Source organism: Berghia stephanieae, chromosome 12 (genome assembly GCF_034508935.2).
Source record: "Berghia stephanieae isolate SIO BIC M18660-M18661 chromosome 12, UCSD_Bste_1.3, whole genome shotgun sequence".
Classification (NCBI taxonomy): domain Eukaryota; kingdom Metazoa; phylum Mollusca; class Gastropoda; order Nudibranchia; family Aeolidiidae; genus Berghia; species Berghia stephanieae.
The window spans coordinates 40,605,858-40,624,126 of record NC_088371.1 but is presented as its reverse complement, the minus strand read 5'-3'; the positions used below and the strand labels follow the sequence as shown (position 1 = coordinate 40,624,126).

The 18,269-nt window shown below is 37.1% G+C and overlaps 1 protein-coding gene across 2 annotated transcripts in view; it reads right to left on the bottom strand.

Moving 5' to 3' along the window:
- LOC144957875 (nociceptin receptor-like) overlaps positions 1 to 18,269 on the bottom strand; it is a 319,446-nt gene that overhangs the window by 22,536 nt on the left and 278,641 nt on the right. The window contains exon 1 of one of the 2 annotated variants that reach the window (XM_078889371.1): positions 16,548 to 16,873. The exons of the other annotated variant lie outside the window; for it this stretch is intronic. The gene's annotated coding sequence lies outside the window, so the exon portion shown is untranslated. Of the gene's footprint in view, positions 1 to 16,547; positions 16,874 to 18,269 lie in introns of those variants that run through there. 2 annotated transcript variants of the gene reach the window in all.

The window sequence follows — 18,269 nt, the reverse complement described above, 5'->3', positions numbered from 1 at the left end:
ACACTAGATACAGACGAATGAGATAATATGGCAGTGGCGTTGTTAAGGGACGGTTTGGGTCTTTTCTAAAAATATTTTAATTACCTATATTGGGCGGTTTTAATCATTCTGTATCATCAATAGTTTAAAAAATAACATTATGGTGAAAATTTTAATTATCTGTGTTGATACCCATTTTGCGATCTAATTTGGGGGTCTGACATAAAAAAATATAACAATCTTGTGGCAAACGTTCCACAAAAATAATGAAGGAATGATCTCCTTATTTTTCCCTTCTTGTCAACATTGTACCATAGTGTGTCACCATAGAGAGATTTTACGGCTTTAGCTTATGGAATTTTTATTAGATCATTACAAAGTTGAGAATCAAAATGTTATGACAAAATTGATGTAAAAAATTCAAATTTAGGATTATAATTTAAAATTCACAAATCTTATCAAAAAAATCTCTCTGATGTGACATAATACGTTATCTCTAAGATAACTGTGGAAATTTTCAGACAATTTCATTGAATAGATTCTGAGAAACGTTTGACACAGTTTCCCATACCCTTAGAAAAATGACATATTGAGAAAATAGCAAAATGGCTTCCGGTTTTTCACACATTTCTTACTACCTGCACCATTTTCGACTGTGCATTTCGTGCCTTTATAGTCTACTTTAAGAATTTGGACTTCAATTATATTATTTCTAAGATAATAAAATATCATTTTCCACCAAAATCTCAAAATCAAATTTTTGAAGGTATTTCCTAATAATTAGACCCAAACCGCCCCTTAAGGTGAATAAACACCTTATAATTAATGTTATATATGACGGGAACAAACTCCAGCCCCGTGGGCCTTAAGGTTCTGAAGGACTACCTCAGAGCAACACGATCGTAAGATCCAAGTTTATCCCATGTCATTTCTATAGCGTAACAAGCACATTAAAAATGCTTGTTATCCTTTGGATAAGATAGTAGACTATATTATTATAGTAGAGAACTTTTCGCTCTAACTCACCCACCAGCTACCCATTTACTGCTAGGTGGACAGAGGAAACATGTCGTTACCCAAATGCCTTTTTCTATAGACAGAACGAAGATGACGTCAATCTGGTCTTTGTTATTGTATTTTTGCCATCCGTGTTTATGAGTAATGCTCACTAAACTGTATTAACCAGACTATAAAAGTTCAAGGTTACACATAGTTTTGTGTGTTGGTCTGTTATATTTCCGGATGGCAATGTTGTGAGCTTCTTGGCAAAGCGCATACTATCTATCGGGTATACTGTTGAGGTGTCTGAATGGCGGCACGAAGGTTTTGAACTCAATCTACGAAGGTCGTAAAAGTGGTAGCGGTAGTCCCTCAATTCAATGTCATTCGTTCGATGGATCAGGAGTTTATCCCGGCTTCTACAGCTTGAAATGGACAATAACATCAGACTGCTACCATTTGGATAGCACGCTTTCTTAACCCTCTCCATACCAACTATAGGAGGTAAATCGGCACATTCGTTACGATACAACCAACATTTTTCTTAGTCAAATTTCTTTTGTGCATCATAAAATTTATAGAAAATGAACAGTGTTGTAGAGCATGTTTTGATAAAGAAATTATGACAAAAAACTTACTGCTATTGTGTCAGAGTGATAAAAATAAATAAATTTGTCTTAGTTGGCTGTGAAGTTTTGGGGAAAATTCTGAAAATGGCTGGTAAGGAGAGGGTTAAAGGAAGGGTGATTTCTATCACCCCGTTGAATCAAATGATTATCATTAGTAAAGCTGCTGGGGGGGGGGGGGGTAGTATCGGTCATTTGATGTTTGTGGATTGCCATAACGGCAAAATTGCTTCATCAGTCAGTGAGTGGGGAATTTCCACCTGTCCAACGTGTACCTGATGTGGGTAAAAAAAACCAACCCCGAAACAGCAGAGCATCTAGTTGAACAGTGTGTTGTGACGAAACTTCCGGGTGGGTTTGGGACGGTCCACGCATGCCCTGAAGAATTAGCAGCTTGGGTCGGTTGTCATACCATAGTAGTTTTTTTGTTTGTTTGTTTTTAAGGGTTTTACGGCGCTTGCAACACATTAAGGTCATATCAGCGCCAGTAAAAAGGAAGAAAATGGGAAAGTAAAAAGTTCAAGAATTACAATTAAAGCGCAAAAGAAAAGGTAAGACAAAGGGGAACGGGTTCAAATAGGGAACAGATAGAGATTCCAAGAGCACACTATCAAAGTACTTAGTTTGAGATCACCTAAAAGTCTCATCCAGACACAAGCACAGGTCCCAACTAAGAGGAATACACTCAAATGTTTACCAATCATATAATATAAGATGTAAACTAACATAATACAATGCATAACAGAGAGCTGATTTACAAGGAAAAAAATATCATCTCCCAAAACTATAACTATACATTCCACTGTTTCCCTCCCAGCCAAGGAACTCCGGAAAGGATCAGGACAAAACTAAGTAATCTCATTCCAAGACAATGACAGGAAACAATTGGAAAACGGGTATGGGGGGATAGAAGACACAGCATGTACCTCCCTGCCCACTATGGGGGGATAGAAGACATACCATAGTAGTGTGAGCATCGTTAGAAGAAGCTACCATATGGCCACCCTGTTGCCAGATCCATTTTCGGGCACCTACAGACTTTTTAACATGGATCCATGTTATCGCTGATACTGATGGTTGAAAAGGTTCATCTCGACCAATGTTGATTTGTACAATGCGTACAGTTATTGTATGATTAAAATGGACAAGTGCCCGTTCGTTATCGCCTTTTTCTTCAGCACAATATAAATATAAATATATATATATATATATATATATATATATATATATATATATATATATATATATATATATATATATATATACAAAAAATGAAAATTAACAATAAAATCACTTCCGTTCTCTGGAAAATCCTATATTTGAAAATTTGGCCAGAAAACACGTCATTCAAATATCGATCGATTTAAATGACCCTCATGTTGGCATCAACAACAAAAAAACAAAAAAAAAAAAACAACAAAAACAACTCAAACCTGGGACTTTTATCAAGACTTCGCGAAGTCCCAGGTTTGAGAGTGTTTTTTTTTTTGCCAAGGGGTCATTTAAACCGATCAAAGTTTAAAGGAGGAGACTTCTGGCCAAATTTTAAAATATGGGTTTTTCTAGAGTACGGCAGAACATGATTCAGCTTGTGGCCAATTCCAATTCTAGTCCAATTTGGCCAGACCAGGCACGTTGCCATCAATCACCCCCCCCCCACCCATTCCTTCTGACAAGTGAATTGGAACATGTAACCAAGTGCTAAACATCCCCCATGCCATGATTTAATGTGTTTGTACCCCGATCCCTTTCACCAGCAACACAGTTTTAATGTTGATCACAGCGATGGATTTCTGAGTCTCGCTAATTACCCTTGACGACGAGATTTTGGAGAAGGTAATATTTATTTATAATTCAGGCATGGCTGACTACCTATCCCCCCCCCCCCCCCCCCCCCCCCCCCCCTTCCTCCCACCCCCCCCCCCCCCCAAAAAAAAAAAAAAAAAAAAAAAAAAAAAAAAAAAACACCTCTCCCTTCTTTTAATTCCCATCACAAGAGATATCATCTTATTTCTCTGTTTCTGCTTAACTTACAATCCAGCACGGTTTACTCGAACTCATTCGAATGTCCCAATTTTGTTATTCTTAGTAATCATTCCATTCCTTTCCTTCCTCCAACTCATTTCACCCAGCTTGCGTCAATCAAATAACGGATTTTTTTTAATGCGCCGGGTGATTTCTACCACTGATGATTTACTGTGACATTGGCGGTTACGTGTGTGTTGATCGTGTGTATCTATCTACACTGCAGGTGTGTTTGTATAGATAGTATGCAGATGACGTCACTCAGGCCTTTGTTATTGTTTTTGCCATCCGCGTTTGTGAGTTGTTCTCACAAAACTGTATTAACCAGACTATACAAGTTCATGGTTACACAGAGTTTGTGTGTTGGTCCGTTATACTTCCGGATGGCAATGTTGTGAACTCCTTGGCCAAGCGCATTCTATCTATACAGTATGACACACATGCAGACACACACACAGCCACTCACACACTCCATCGGCGTTTCGCATAACCGACACCTCTCTACGTATTCTTATCAATCCGCCATTCGCTCTAATTTTCAAAGTGCCACACGCGCCATGATTAGAAAATGAATGTTGTGATAGAGCACCTCGCCCCCCTCCACACACACACACACACACACACACACACACACACACACCTACAGCTTGTAACAAGCCCTACATAAAGTTATCTCCCTCAACATATAATAAAGTAGATAAACAATAAAGTAAATAAACAATAAAGTTTCCTTTTTTTCATCCTCAAACATAAAATTTGTCTTAGGGTCTATTCCAAGGGTAGACTGGGATAACCCAGGCGTCAGCCGCAGCGCAGCGCCGCAAAATTTACCTAGGGATAGGTGACTTGTAGAAGGCCACATAAGGCGACGGATTCGAACTCGGTATCTTCCAGGTGTCTTGCAAAGTCCATACTGTTGAGCCATACCCCCCCACCCCCCGCCCCCCATCAAGCCGTTATGCAAGGTACGGTTTCCTCCAATGGTTTTGCATGTCCCGAGGAGTTCGAGGGAACCGTACTGGAGTGTATGTCAAAATTATACCTCTTTCTCTCCCTCTCTCTCTCTATCTCTCTGTCTCTCTCTCTCTATCTCTCTCTCGCTCTCTCTCTCTCTCTCTATCTCTCTCTCTGTCTCTCTCTCTCTCTGTCTCTCTCTCCCTCTCTCTCTATCTCTCTCTCTCTCTCTCTCTCTCTCTCTCTCTCTCTCTCTCTCTCTCTCTCCCCCCCCCCCTCTCTGCGATTGTAATAACAGCCATTTCGTCATTCATGTGTCAATAATGGACAAAAAAGTTAAACATTGTATTACTTCCAAACACCCCCCCCCCCACACACACACACATACACATACACACATAATAATCCACCAGGAGCACGCAATCACGTGACCCATCTCCACCACCACAGGCAGGAGTTCCCTCTAACCAGTATAATTAATTAACGCCATCACACCAGCAGAGGATATATATATATATAATATATATATATATATATATATATATATATATATATATATATATATATATATATATATATTAATTTAAAGAAATCCTAAACCACAAACGAGAAAAAAATATTTCGCAGAAAGAAAAGTAAAACCCCAAGCCTACCCCCCCCCCCCCCCCCCCCCCCCCCCCCCCCCCCAAAAAAAAAATATAAAAAAATAAAATAAAATAAATAAATAAATAAATAAATAAGAGAGAGAAGAACTAACCAAAGCCCAGACCACAGTACAGACATAATGTTAGTAATAATGATAATAATGATAGTAATAATAATAATAATAATAATAATAATAATAATAATAATAATAATAATAATAATAATAATAATAATAATAATAATAATAATAATAATGAGAATAACAATAACAATAATAATAATGATGATGATAGTAGTAGTAGTATTAGTAGTAGTAGTTGTAGTAGTGATAATACTAATAGTAATAATAATAACAATACAAATGTATAAAAATGACCTTTTCACTTATTGGACGTCAACTGATCTATCAATTAATTCTAAATAAATGATAATAATGTGACTAAAAGTCAACCTTCCATATAACGACACGATTCTGATATGATGTCAACCTTCCATATAACGACATGATTCTGAAATGATGTCAACCTTCCATATAACGACATGATTCTGAAATGATGTCAACCTTCCATATAACGTCATGATTCTGAAATGATGTTAACCTTCCATATAACGACATGATTATGAAATGATGTCAACCTTCCATATAACGACATGATTCTGAAATGATGTCAACCTTCCATATAACGACACGATTCTGAAATGATGTCAACCTTCCATATAACGACACGATTCTGAAATGATGTCAACCTTCCATATAACGACATGATTCTGAAATGATGTCAACCTTCCATATAACGACATGATTCTGAAATGATGTCAACCTTCCATATAACGACATGATTCTGAAATGATGTTTGTTTGTTTGTTTGTTGCTTTAGGTATCTTCCAACACAATTGAGGTTATATGAGAGACCGCTGAAACAAAAAAACAAGCAATCTAACAAAAATAGTACAAATGTAAATCAAAATCATAACCTAAAGATATCATAAGCTAAATTATAAATAACCAAGAACAAACAGACAGAAGATTTACAGAAAAAAAAATATCCCCTGTCAAAAATACAATCACAAACCAAAGAAGCAGGATAGGCTAGTAAAGAGAAGAAGAAACGACATCACTATCGGATCGTACACCCATGCGAACATCATAGGTATACGATTTAAGGGTGATGCTCCCATCCAACCACCCGCCTGAAATGATGTCAACCTTCCATATAACGACACGATTCTGAAATGAGCTCCTGTGCGGGTAACGGATATAAACCGTTGTAAAAATTGATCTGGGAAAGCCTTTATTACTATGAACAAGTAGCAGACGAAGATGGAGAGAAATACAAGTAAAAAAAAACGACAAAATAACATAAAATAAAAATAAATTAATCAAATTATTCTGCCTCGACAGGTCAATCCATAGATTTTAGTTCATGGATGCCGAATGGCCTGACAACAATTAACATTTAGAAATAACTGTTTAATTTTACCTTTATTAGAGAACATATTAACATTAACTAAAATCCTTTTTACTGTTATGTCAATAGTTAATTATATTATGTCTACTGACTATGACGATTATTCATGTCGCCTAGAGACAGTTCGAAGATGACGTCACTCAGGTCTTTGTTATTGTTTTTTGCCATCCGCGTTTATGAGTAATGCTCACTCAACTGTATTAACCCGACTATAAACGTTCATGGATACACACAGTTTTGTATGTTGGTCCGTTATACTTCCGGATGGCAATGTTATGAGCTTCTTAGCCAAGCGCATTCTATCTATTAAATATTTAATAATCAATATTATCAATAATTGATATTGAATGCTGTACAAATAATGGATAAATTGCATCAAGGCATAAAACTTACACAGAGCATTTAAAGGTTTTTAGATCCTATTAGCTCTTAATCGATACGATACGATACGATACGATATAATTCGATACAATACGATACGATACGACGATACGATACGATATAATACGATACGATACGATACGATATAATACGATACGATATAATACGATACGATATAATACGATACGATACGATATATTCAATTGCAAAAAAAACAAAACAAAAAACAAAAAAACAACAAACTTTCACTCTATTCATTTTGATATTTCCCGCAATCTACAGAAATAATGATTTAGTTGGTTGAGAATCCCCCCCCCCCTCCCCGCTCCCCAATGAAACCAATTAAGCGACAAAAACTTTTACCGGTTATCCAAAATCGTTTATTTTCGAATCAATTAACGGTAAAACTCAACCCCTATTCATTATTTCCCATCAAGGTTCGATTCGTCACAGAATAATCTAGATGGGATTGACAGACAATTAGTTAGTACATTAGATAGAAAAAGAAATCCCTTGTAAATTCGATATTTAGTAGGGATATCTAATGGTTACGATTTTAACCCTCTAACGTTGAAACCAGATTAATGAATGAGGACCTGACATTGGAATAGAATGGAACCCTGGCTTGCCTGGAATGGGTTAAATGGCGAAATGTTGGAAGGGAGAGATTAAATATAAATATATAGGCAAAGAAAAGGAGGGAGAGGGAGAGAGAGAGAGAGAGAGAGAGAGAGAGAGAGAGAGAGAGAGAGAGAGAGAGAGAGAGAGAGAGAGAGAGAGAGTTGGGATGGGGGGGGGGGTAGGAAGGAAAAGAGTTAAATCGGCCAAAAGAATGAGAGGAGAGACTCAGCGTATTTATGTGTGTGTGTGTGTGTGTGTGTGAGAGAGAGAGAGAGAGTGTGTGAAAGAGAGCGATAGAGTGAGATATAGATAGATTGATTGATGGATAACTAGATAGACAGAAAGAGAAAGAGATAGAGAGAGGGAGAAAAAAATAGATAGATAGATAAAAAGATAGATAGATAGAGAGAGAGAGTGGAGAGAAATAGATAGATAGATAGATAAAGAAAGAAAGAAAGAGAGAGAGAGAGAGAGAGAGAGAGAGAGAGAGAGAGAGAGAGAAAGAGAGAGAGAGCGAGAGAAGGGGGGGGGGGGCGGAGGAATTCAGTCTTTTAGTTGACACGAACTAAAGCAATACCTCAACAACAAAACATCGCTATAAAACAGGAACGGATACCCAATCTCCTAATCCAATCAATCACGGTCTTAATTTTCACAGTTCTCTCCCTTGATCCCAATATTTTATCTATCTGTGCCTTCAACAAGCACGTATGGTTCATGATCCGAGTTTTTCTTTTTCTCCCCCCAGCTTTATCTCTAATAATCAATAAAAACATAAATAAATAAAAGTAGCATAAAGGAATATAGAACTTTTAAAAAAATCATTTTTAGAATTACAAAATTACATGCCATTTTCGTAATCGTTTTCAAAACTCTCGTTCCTTAGGTCGTGCAATGGAATTCAGAAGCATTAGTAAAGCGTTGAAATGGACAAGCGTGAATTGCTTGTTATTCTTTGGACAGGACGCTAGTCTATCGCAAAGTACTCTCCCATCAGATCTGAGAGTGAGACCCAGCTACCCAATAGCTGCTGGGCGGACAAGGGAGGTCAGAAAAAAATAATAGTCTCGACTTCAACCGGGATCAATCTCAGCCGTTTTGCGTGTGAAGCAAGTGCTCTACCAACTGAGCTATTGTACCTATCCCCCCCCCCCCCCCCCAGTGCGGCATTGTGAACAATTCGAGATGACTCTTTTGAGCCGTCAACGTTTACAGTCGATCCAGTAAGAAAGTCTGTCACAGGTGCGAGCAAACGTATCTGGCCACAGGGCGGCCAATCTGGGGATCAAATTATTCGTTTTGACGCCTACTTGAAAGTAAGAAAAGTGTTAAGGAACTAAAGAGCAGGCACTGGTGTCAGATAAAGATCTGAACACAAGTGAACACAAGTGTGTATGAAAGGTGTCAGACAAAGCAAGAAAGAAAAATACAAGAAAAAAAAAAACATCCCGAAAAATCAGTCGACCTCGACTGGGGATCGAACCTCAGACCTTCTGATAACGTGTACCCTTGTGAAGATTGTAGGTATTATAATTGTCCCAACTATCAAAAGCTTCTTCTTCTTCTTCTTCTTCTTCTTCTTCTTCTTCTTCTTCTTCTTCTTCTTCTTCTTCTTCCAATAATGTCGAGGATCACTCCACAGTTTGTAGAGTTTTAATTGTAAACTGGTTAAAACTCTTTACATAATACTAATAAAAAATACATAGATTATTTTTTTTCTTGTAATAAATCAACGATAAATTAATCTATTGAATCTAAATACAGAATGGGAAGAAGTTTTGATTTAAAAGCAATGTACCTACATAAACTTGTTGAATCTATTTTTTAAAAAATAATAATAAAATTCCCTATATTCATTCTATAAGGTAAATTTGTCTCTAGGGTCTATTCCAAGGGAAGACTGGAATAACCCAGGCATCAGCCGATGTTCAGTGCAGCGCCAGAAATTGAGCTAGGGCGAGGTGACTTGCTCACGGCCACACAGCGCAGCGGCGGGTGATCGAACTCGTTACCTTTCGGGTATGAAGCAAAGACCGTACCGCTGAGTCACGCTGCTGCCCCGTGTCAAATCAAGTGTAGCAGACTAGGTACTTCCTTACACATGGATGAGACGAAAGTCTGTTGGAAATTGATTCTTCCGATTGGAGAGATAGAATATAACAACTTCAATCATGACTAAAACCATCTCCCCACCACCTACAGCAAAATCGTCACATTTTGTTACGACACAATATACATTTTGTCTTATTCAGATTTATTATCCGACCATGAAACCACTTTACATGTGCTTATGGATTGCCCATTATACAACCTGCAACGTTCGAACCACTGGGTCACCCCTACAAAACTCAACACAAAGCTCTATGGTGAGGCTGAGGACCTAAAGCGGACCACAGACTTCATAGCAGATATCGGACTGCAGCCATAGATGTCCATCAGAGGAACGAAGAAGAAGAAGAAGAAGATTTATTATGTACATCACAAACTTTGAAGAATGATCTTTGCTTGATTAATAAGAACATGAAGTTGTTTTGTAGAGAGATTATTTGAGTTTTTAAAAATCATTTTTTTTTTCTGCTGGGTAAGCCAACCAGCCATTTTGGGAAAATACTGAAAATGATTGGTAAGTAGTTAAACCATGTGTTTGTTTTTTCGTTGACAAACGTTTTGTTTCAAATGGACAGATACAATATTATAATGAGTTCACACATATTGATTTAGATATTCCCTAAATTAATTATGAATATTCGTGAAGAAATCTTTTACAAAGGTAAAATTATGTAGCTTAACCCTCTCCTTACCAACTACAGGAAAATCGTCACATTCGTTACGATACAACCAACATTTTTCTTATTCAAATTTCTCTTGTACATCATAAAATTTAAAGAAAATGAACAGTGTGTTGTAGAGCATGTTTTGATAAAGAAATTATGTATGGCAAGAACTTGACTACTGCTATTGTGTTTGAGTGATAAAAAATATATTTTTGTGTTAGTTGGGTGTGAACGTTTTGGGGAAAATCCTGAAAATGGCTGGTATGGAGAGGGTTAAGCTAAACGCATAAATTTACTTTTGTAGTTATGAGCCAATCTGCGATTTTATCGGTAAAAGCCGACGTGTACATATATACAAGTCTGACATCCGAACACGTTTATGGGCCTATTTTAACATTGTTGCATATAATGGACAATATTTTGCGTCAATTTTTTTTTTGAGATTTCCATGACAACAATGAGCCCGTACGGAATTGGGTTATCAGACCTGCAAATAAGTACACGTCGGTAAAAGCCAATGTGCTACTTCATAGAAATGCCCGACCAAAAAGCTCTGATAAGGTCAAGGACCGAATCATTTATGACCTTGCAGATTTTCTAAATAACCATTCAAGTCAACGTATTATAGAATTATCATAATTTTGAAAAACGTCTAATGTTTAGTAATGCTTTTATTTGAACTCATTGACAAAAATGTAACATTGACTATATGGATCAATAATAACCCCAAAACCCTACTTTTTAAAGCGCCCCCGAGCACTGTAAGTGGAAAGGAGAGCTTTAGAAATTACGCATTCTTCATCTTCTTCTTCTTCTTCTTCTTCTTCTTCTTCTTCTTCTTCTTCTTCTTCTTCTTCTTCTTCTTCTTCTTCTTCTTCTTCTTCTTCTTCTTCTTCTTCTTCTTCTTCTTCTTCTTTATTTTAAAATTATATATTTCTTTGTTTTTTTTATTTATTCATTTTTATTTGCTTTTTTTCCCCAAATAAATATCTAGATGATAATTTCAATTTTGCGGTAAAAATGTCAATTTGGCAACCGTGCCATTTCCAATGTTTTGTTATGATATGAAATGACGGCACAACACACTTCATTTAACACCACATTAACACATTAAAGCAGATGCTCCGTGTTGTATCATTATATGTGTAACGAAGCGTACTCACTCGTAATTTGCATCATTAAATCTTATCTTTGAACATCGCGTGTGTGTGTGTGTGTGTGTGGAGTGGGGGGGGGGGGGGGGGGGGGGGGGGGGGGGGGGGCAGATAATTTTTGATTTTTTCCAAAGGCAACACCGTGGGGAGATAAATATTAAACCCGTGCCTTTGATTTACAACTTCAAATGTTTCCATCGCGAAACCCCTGAATACATTAAATCGTTACATAGAAATCCTTACGTAAATATACCGACTACAAGTATAGATGCTGTGCGCTTGGCTCAGAATTTCACAACATTGCCATCCGGAAGTATAACGGACCGACACACAAAACTATAATGTGTAACCTTAAACGTGTGTATAGTCTGGTTAATACAGTTAAGTGAGAATGACTCATAAACGCGGATGGCAAAAACAATAATAACAAAGACTCGAGTGACGTTAGCTTTACACTATCTATAAACGTTCAAGGTTACACATAGTTGTGTGTGTTCGTCCGGATGACAATGTTGTAAGTTTCTTAGCCAAGCGCACAGCATTTATACCAATAGATAGTATGCGCTTGGCTAAGAATCTCACAACATTGCCATCCAGAAGTATAACGGACCAACACACAAAACTGTGTGTAAACTTAAACGTTTATAGTCTGGTTAATACAGTTTAGTGAGAATTGGATTCAATAGTCCGATGTCACGTCGCCCAGCTTCGGCGGCCATCGTGGTTCTAAACAAAGAAAATCGGTACGTTTTATTCTTCATGCTGGCTAGAACTTTTCATATGTCTTGTGATTAGAATATGTAAAAGTCAAAACATGATCAAATTTATAATGATTTTTTCCCCCTCTGGATACGCTTTTATGCTCGTCGGAGAAATATTTCACAAGGGCGTCCGCCATTGTTCCGATTGTTTAGAGCCATTTACTAAGTTACCATGCGTCATTAGGAGGGAAGTGATTTCATGACTGTTGAAGCCAATTACTCACAAATACGGATGGCCAAAAAAAAATAAATAGAAAAATAAAAACAAAGGCCTGATTGACGTTAACCTCATACTATCTATAAATGTTCAAGGTGACACATAGTTGTGTGTGTTGGTCAGGATGACAATGTTGTAAGTTTCTTAGCCAAGCGCACAGCATATTTATACTCATTTGCAAAGTCCGTAGCCGTGTCAAAGGTCAAAGCCTATCAATTTAGTCTATCATAAAACAATTTAGTAGGATTGCCAAGTAGTTTTATAATCTATCTATCTATCTATATATATATATATACATTTCAAAGATAATTCTGATTGTTTGACTTCTACAATGATGTTGTATCGAGCGTTGCTCTCATCAGGAAGTGGAAGTGAAAGTAGATTGTTATGTTTTTCGTATTTTTCTAGATTCGTGTTTATGGTGGTTGGTAATCGTAATTACATAAAAGGTGTTTGTTTCTATGTCTGCATGAAGATGTTAGTTCGTTGAGTACTATTATTTATGATTTACTAGTATTTATGATTTATATATATATATATATATATTATTATTATTATTATAATTATAATATATATATATATATTATATATATATATATATATATATATATATATACATATATATATATATATATATATATATATTATAATAATAATAATAATAATAATAATAATAATAATAATAATAATAATAATAATAATAATAATAAATAATAATAATAATATAAAAACAGACCAACCAAAAACCAAATAAATTACCCATTGTCAAACGTATAGATAGAACGAAGATGATGTCACTCAAGCCTTTGTTATTATATTTTGCCATCCGCGTTTGTGAGTGATTCTCACTAAACTGGATTAACTAGACTATACAAGTTCATGGATACACACAGTTTTGTGTGTTGGTCCGTTATACTTCCGGATGGCAATGTTGTGAACTTCTTAGCCAAGTGCATACTATCTATAGGGCACAAAATGCCAAACCAAATGCTAATGTTCTTCATTCTTTGTCACGATTTGACGTCGTGTTTCGTGCCTGTCGTCGGAAATTCAATTATATTTTTTCCATCTTTAACTGTAAAAATGACGCATGCGCAACCCATTTTTGGCTCAAGTGTGTGTGTGTGTGTGTGTGTGTGTGTGTGTGTGTGTGTGCGGTGGCAGTTGGTGGGGGAGGAGGGTGTAATTGATCTCAACCGAAAGTAGTGTTCATCCGAAAATTCAAATGTTAAAAAAAAAAAAAAAAAAAAAAAAAAATCAGTCTGTGACAAAATGTCGTCACAAAAATATTCCAATAATTTAATTGGAAAAATAATTAGGAAAAAAAAAAACAAAAACAAACAAGCTGGCTTTGATCAAGCATGACATCGTGGTTCAGCGGTACGGTCTTTGCTTCGCACACGAAAGGTATCGAGTTCGATGACCCGCCGCTGAGTCGTGCGACCTTAAGAAAGTCACATCGAACTTGCTCAATTTGCAGCGTTGCACTGCCGCTAACGCCCGAGTTATTCCAGCCTTCCCTTGGAATAGACCCTAGAGACAAATTTCTCCTATGGGATGAATAAAGGGAATTTTATTTTATTTTATTATTATTATTTCATTTTTTTTCTGTGTTAAATAATGAAAGATAACCCCAAGACCTGACGATCTGTCTTCAAAATTGTTGGATTTATTGAGCTTTTTTGGAGATTTCTTTTACAAGGCAATATCCGCTAAACGTGCTCAAAGCGCTTTACAGAGGGTCCCTGACCAACAGCAACACGTAACATGTAGAACGAGACATGATGACGTCTGTAAGGCAATATTCCATTTTTTCCGACAGAGACAACGCTGTTAACGACCAGGTACTCATTTTACATCTGAGTACGGTGAGAGAATATGAGTAAAGAGTCTTTTCTTCAGGCTCAACGATGCGTCGAGCGGGGCTCGAACCCAGTACCTTCCGATCCGAAAGCGAGTGTCATACCACAAGGCCACATAGTCGCACATAGCCGAGCTATAGCTTTGCTAAAAGATTGAAAAATTATGGACAAAGTCGATACTCTGTCTAAACTTTTTTGTTGTTGTTGTAAACCTTTGTGAAACAATTTCTGCTATTCTATAGATAGAACGAAGTTGACCTCATTCGAGGGTTTGTTATTGTTTTTTGCCATCCACGTATTAACTGTATTTACCCGTAGCCTTCGTTATGTTATAGCCTGATACTGAAATCCAAAAGGACTGGCAGTTTGACGTCATTATTTGGTTTTTGCACCGCCGAGTGAGTTGTCGTTAGTAGTGCTCATGGAAACAAGTTATTTCATTGAAAAAAAAAAACCCAAAAAACAAAATAGAAGTTTCAGCAAAAAACATGCGTAAATTCCAAGTTATATCAAACAAAAAAAAAATGTTTTGTGTAAATTCCGCTTACATAATTGAATGTTCTAGATAATCATTGGATTCACTGTTGTGTTAGAAAATATAACATTTCATTCAAACGAAGAAGAATTATCGGGGAAAAAACAAACAAAACAAAAACACAAAAAAGAAAAACACGCACACAAAATTAAAAAAAAAATAAAAATTGAGCTTTTAGATAGCGCAATGTCCACAAATTGCTCAAATCGCTTTACAAGGGACCTGTGGCAACAGCAGCAACACTCAACATGTTGGGACTGGACATGACGCCTGTTAGGCGATATTACAACGCTTTAACGGCCAGGTACTCATTTTACACCTAAGTCCGGTGAGAAAAAGGTGAGTGAAGAGCCTTTTTCAGGGATTCAATTATGCGCCGAGCGAGGCTCGATCCCAAAACCTACCAATCCGAATGCGACTGTCATGCCACAAGACCACATAGCCGCACAAATAAAAAATAAAAAATACACAAAACAAACAAACAAACAAACAAATAGCAAAAAAAAAACAAACAAATAGACAAAACGTAAATCATTCTAACTAAAACTATAGGGAGTGGGGTGGAGGGGGGATATTTGTTTGTTTGTTTGTTTGTTGCTTTAGGTCTCTTCCAACACAATTGAGGTTATATGAGAGACCGCTGAAACAAAAAAAAACAAGCAATCTAACAAAAATAGTACAAATGTAAATCAAAATCATAACCTAAAGATATCATAAGCTAAATTATAAATAACCAAGAACAAACAGGCAGAAGATTTACAGAAAAAAAAATATCCCCTGTCAAAAATACAATCACAAACCAAAGAAGCAGGATAGGCTAGTAAAGAGAAGAAGAAACGACATCACTATCGGATCGTACACCCATGCGAACATCATAGGTATATGATTCAAGGGTGATGCTCCCATCCAACCACCCGCGGAGGGGGGATAGTTCTCATGTTCTATGGTTCATGTTACGTAATGAAATCGTTACTGATTGAAGCTCGATGGAAAAAAAAACAAAAAACAAAACAACGGGAAATGAAATGGAGACTTCACTCGATGATTATTGAACGAAGACAGATGATTTGGACGTTACGGGTTTCCCCTTTATCAACAAAACACGAGGATTAAAACACCAACCAGCGGTTCATTCATCGAATTTTGTTGATAAAGGGGAAACCCGTAACGTCCATTATTTGTATTCGTTGAAAAAATTGAAAATATTGCTATACTATTAATTTGATTTTTAGATAGCATGCGCTTGGTTAAGAAGCTCACAACATTGCCATCCGGAAATCTAACGGACCAACACACAAAATTATGTGTAACCTTGAACGTTTATAGTCTGATTAATACAGTTTAATGAAAATTACTCATAAAAGTGGATGGCAAAAACTAATTTCAAAGACCCGAGTGACGTCAACCTCATTCCATCTATAGACAGACAGACAGGAGTAAAGATTTCGTACGTTTACTCGTACCAAATGAATTCAAAGGAACAATGAATTCAACAGCCTGTCTATCATTCTAAATAAATGTCATCTCATCGTGAATACCACTCACCACCATGAATACGATAACCAAGCGACGATATAATAATAGATAAAATCCTTTTCGTCCACAGATGTTGTGAATTCGTATATTTAACTACACAGAATAATAGCAAAGACCGGGAATCGAACCCGGGTCACCCGCGTGGCAGGCGAGTATTCTACCACTCGACCACTGATGCATCGAAACTCGCTACATATACTCTTGATTCTTATCTAAGATGTTTGTATTTTTTTTTAAACATACAATTAGGAAATGTTTCTTGAACTCGGCGTTCTGCCTATGAAAGTAAGTAACTCCATATATTATTATATAACAGATCTACAGGAGACCATCCGTATGTCGCGTCAGTTCTCATCTCTGCCGTTTGATTCCCGTCACCTCGATATCATTTACTATTAACGACGCTGGTTCCTCTCTCTCTCTCTCTCTCTCTCTCTCTCTCTCTCTCTCTCTCTCTCTCTATTTTTCCCCCTTTTTCTTGTATTTATTTCCTTCTCTTCTTCCAGCAACCGTCACTGACTAAGACCGACTGTCCGGCGGACGCGAGCGGGAGAGAAAATCACGAGACAGCGGGAACGAGAACGTACGAGAACGAGAATGACGGGCGAAGAGAGACAACTGTGGAATAATTTAGTGACCAATAACTCGTCGAGTCGTCGAACGAGCGAGCGGCGTCACAAGTCGGATGGAAAGTTCTCACACTCTTCCTGTCTGTCTGTCTACAGTAGGTGATTGGATGATGCCGATGTTATGATGATGATTATGATGGTGATGGTGCTATTGGTTCTCTCTCTCTCTCTCCCTCTCTCTCTCTCTCCTGTCTCTCTCTCTCTCTCTCTCTCTCCCATATCTCTCTCTCACTCTCCCCCTCTCTCTCTCCTCTGTCTCTCTCTCTCTCACACACACTCTCTCTCTCTCCCCTGCCTCTCCCTCTCTCTCTCTCTTTCTCTCCCCTCCCCTCTCTCTCTGTCTCTCTCTCTGTCTCTCTCTCTCTCTCTCTCTCTCTCTCGCTCGCCCTCTTTCTTTCTCTCTCTCTCTCTCAAAGGTGACAGTTGAGTAATCAGTAATCAGGCATACCAACAAACAAAAAACGATACTATTTAGTATTTACGAAAAGTCCGTCCATCCATCCATCCATCTATCTATCGATCTATCTATCTATCGATCTATCTATCTATCTATCTATCTATCTATCTATCCATCTATCCATCTATCCATCCATCCATCCATCCATCCATCCATCCATCCATCCATCCATCCATCTATCTATCTATCTATCTATCTATCTATCTATCCATCTATCTATCTATCTATCTATCTATCTATCTATTGATTTGCAATTAATCTCAGGTCTGACTATTGAACACAATCAATGGCCTTTACTTTTAGCATTGCTGTCATGGAAAATCTTCTGCGTTTGGTTGAGAATAAATATCTATTCCAATGACAACAATGGGCCCATAACAATTTAGTTCACCAGACCTGAAATTAAATGCACGTCGCTCTCAACCCTACGGGACAGAAACTCTAATTGCGTGGAATAAATCCATAATAACGACATGGCATTTGTAAAGCGGTTTCCATACCAGAAAAAAAATAATTAAAAAACAAACAAAAACAAAAACAAACTTATTGAAATGCTCTTGACTGATGATGGAGTTTCGAATTATCCTAATATTTAACGCCGTCAACTTTATGATGCCGTTAGAATGATCGGGAATAAGGAGTGGA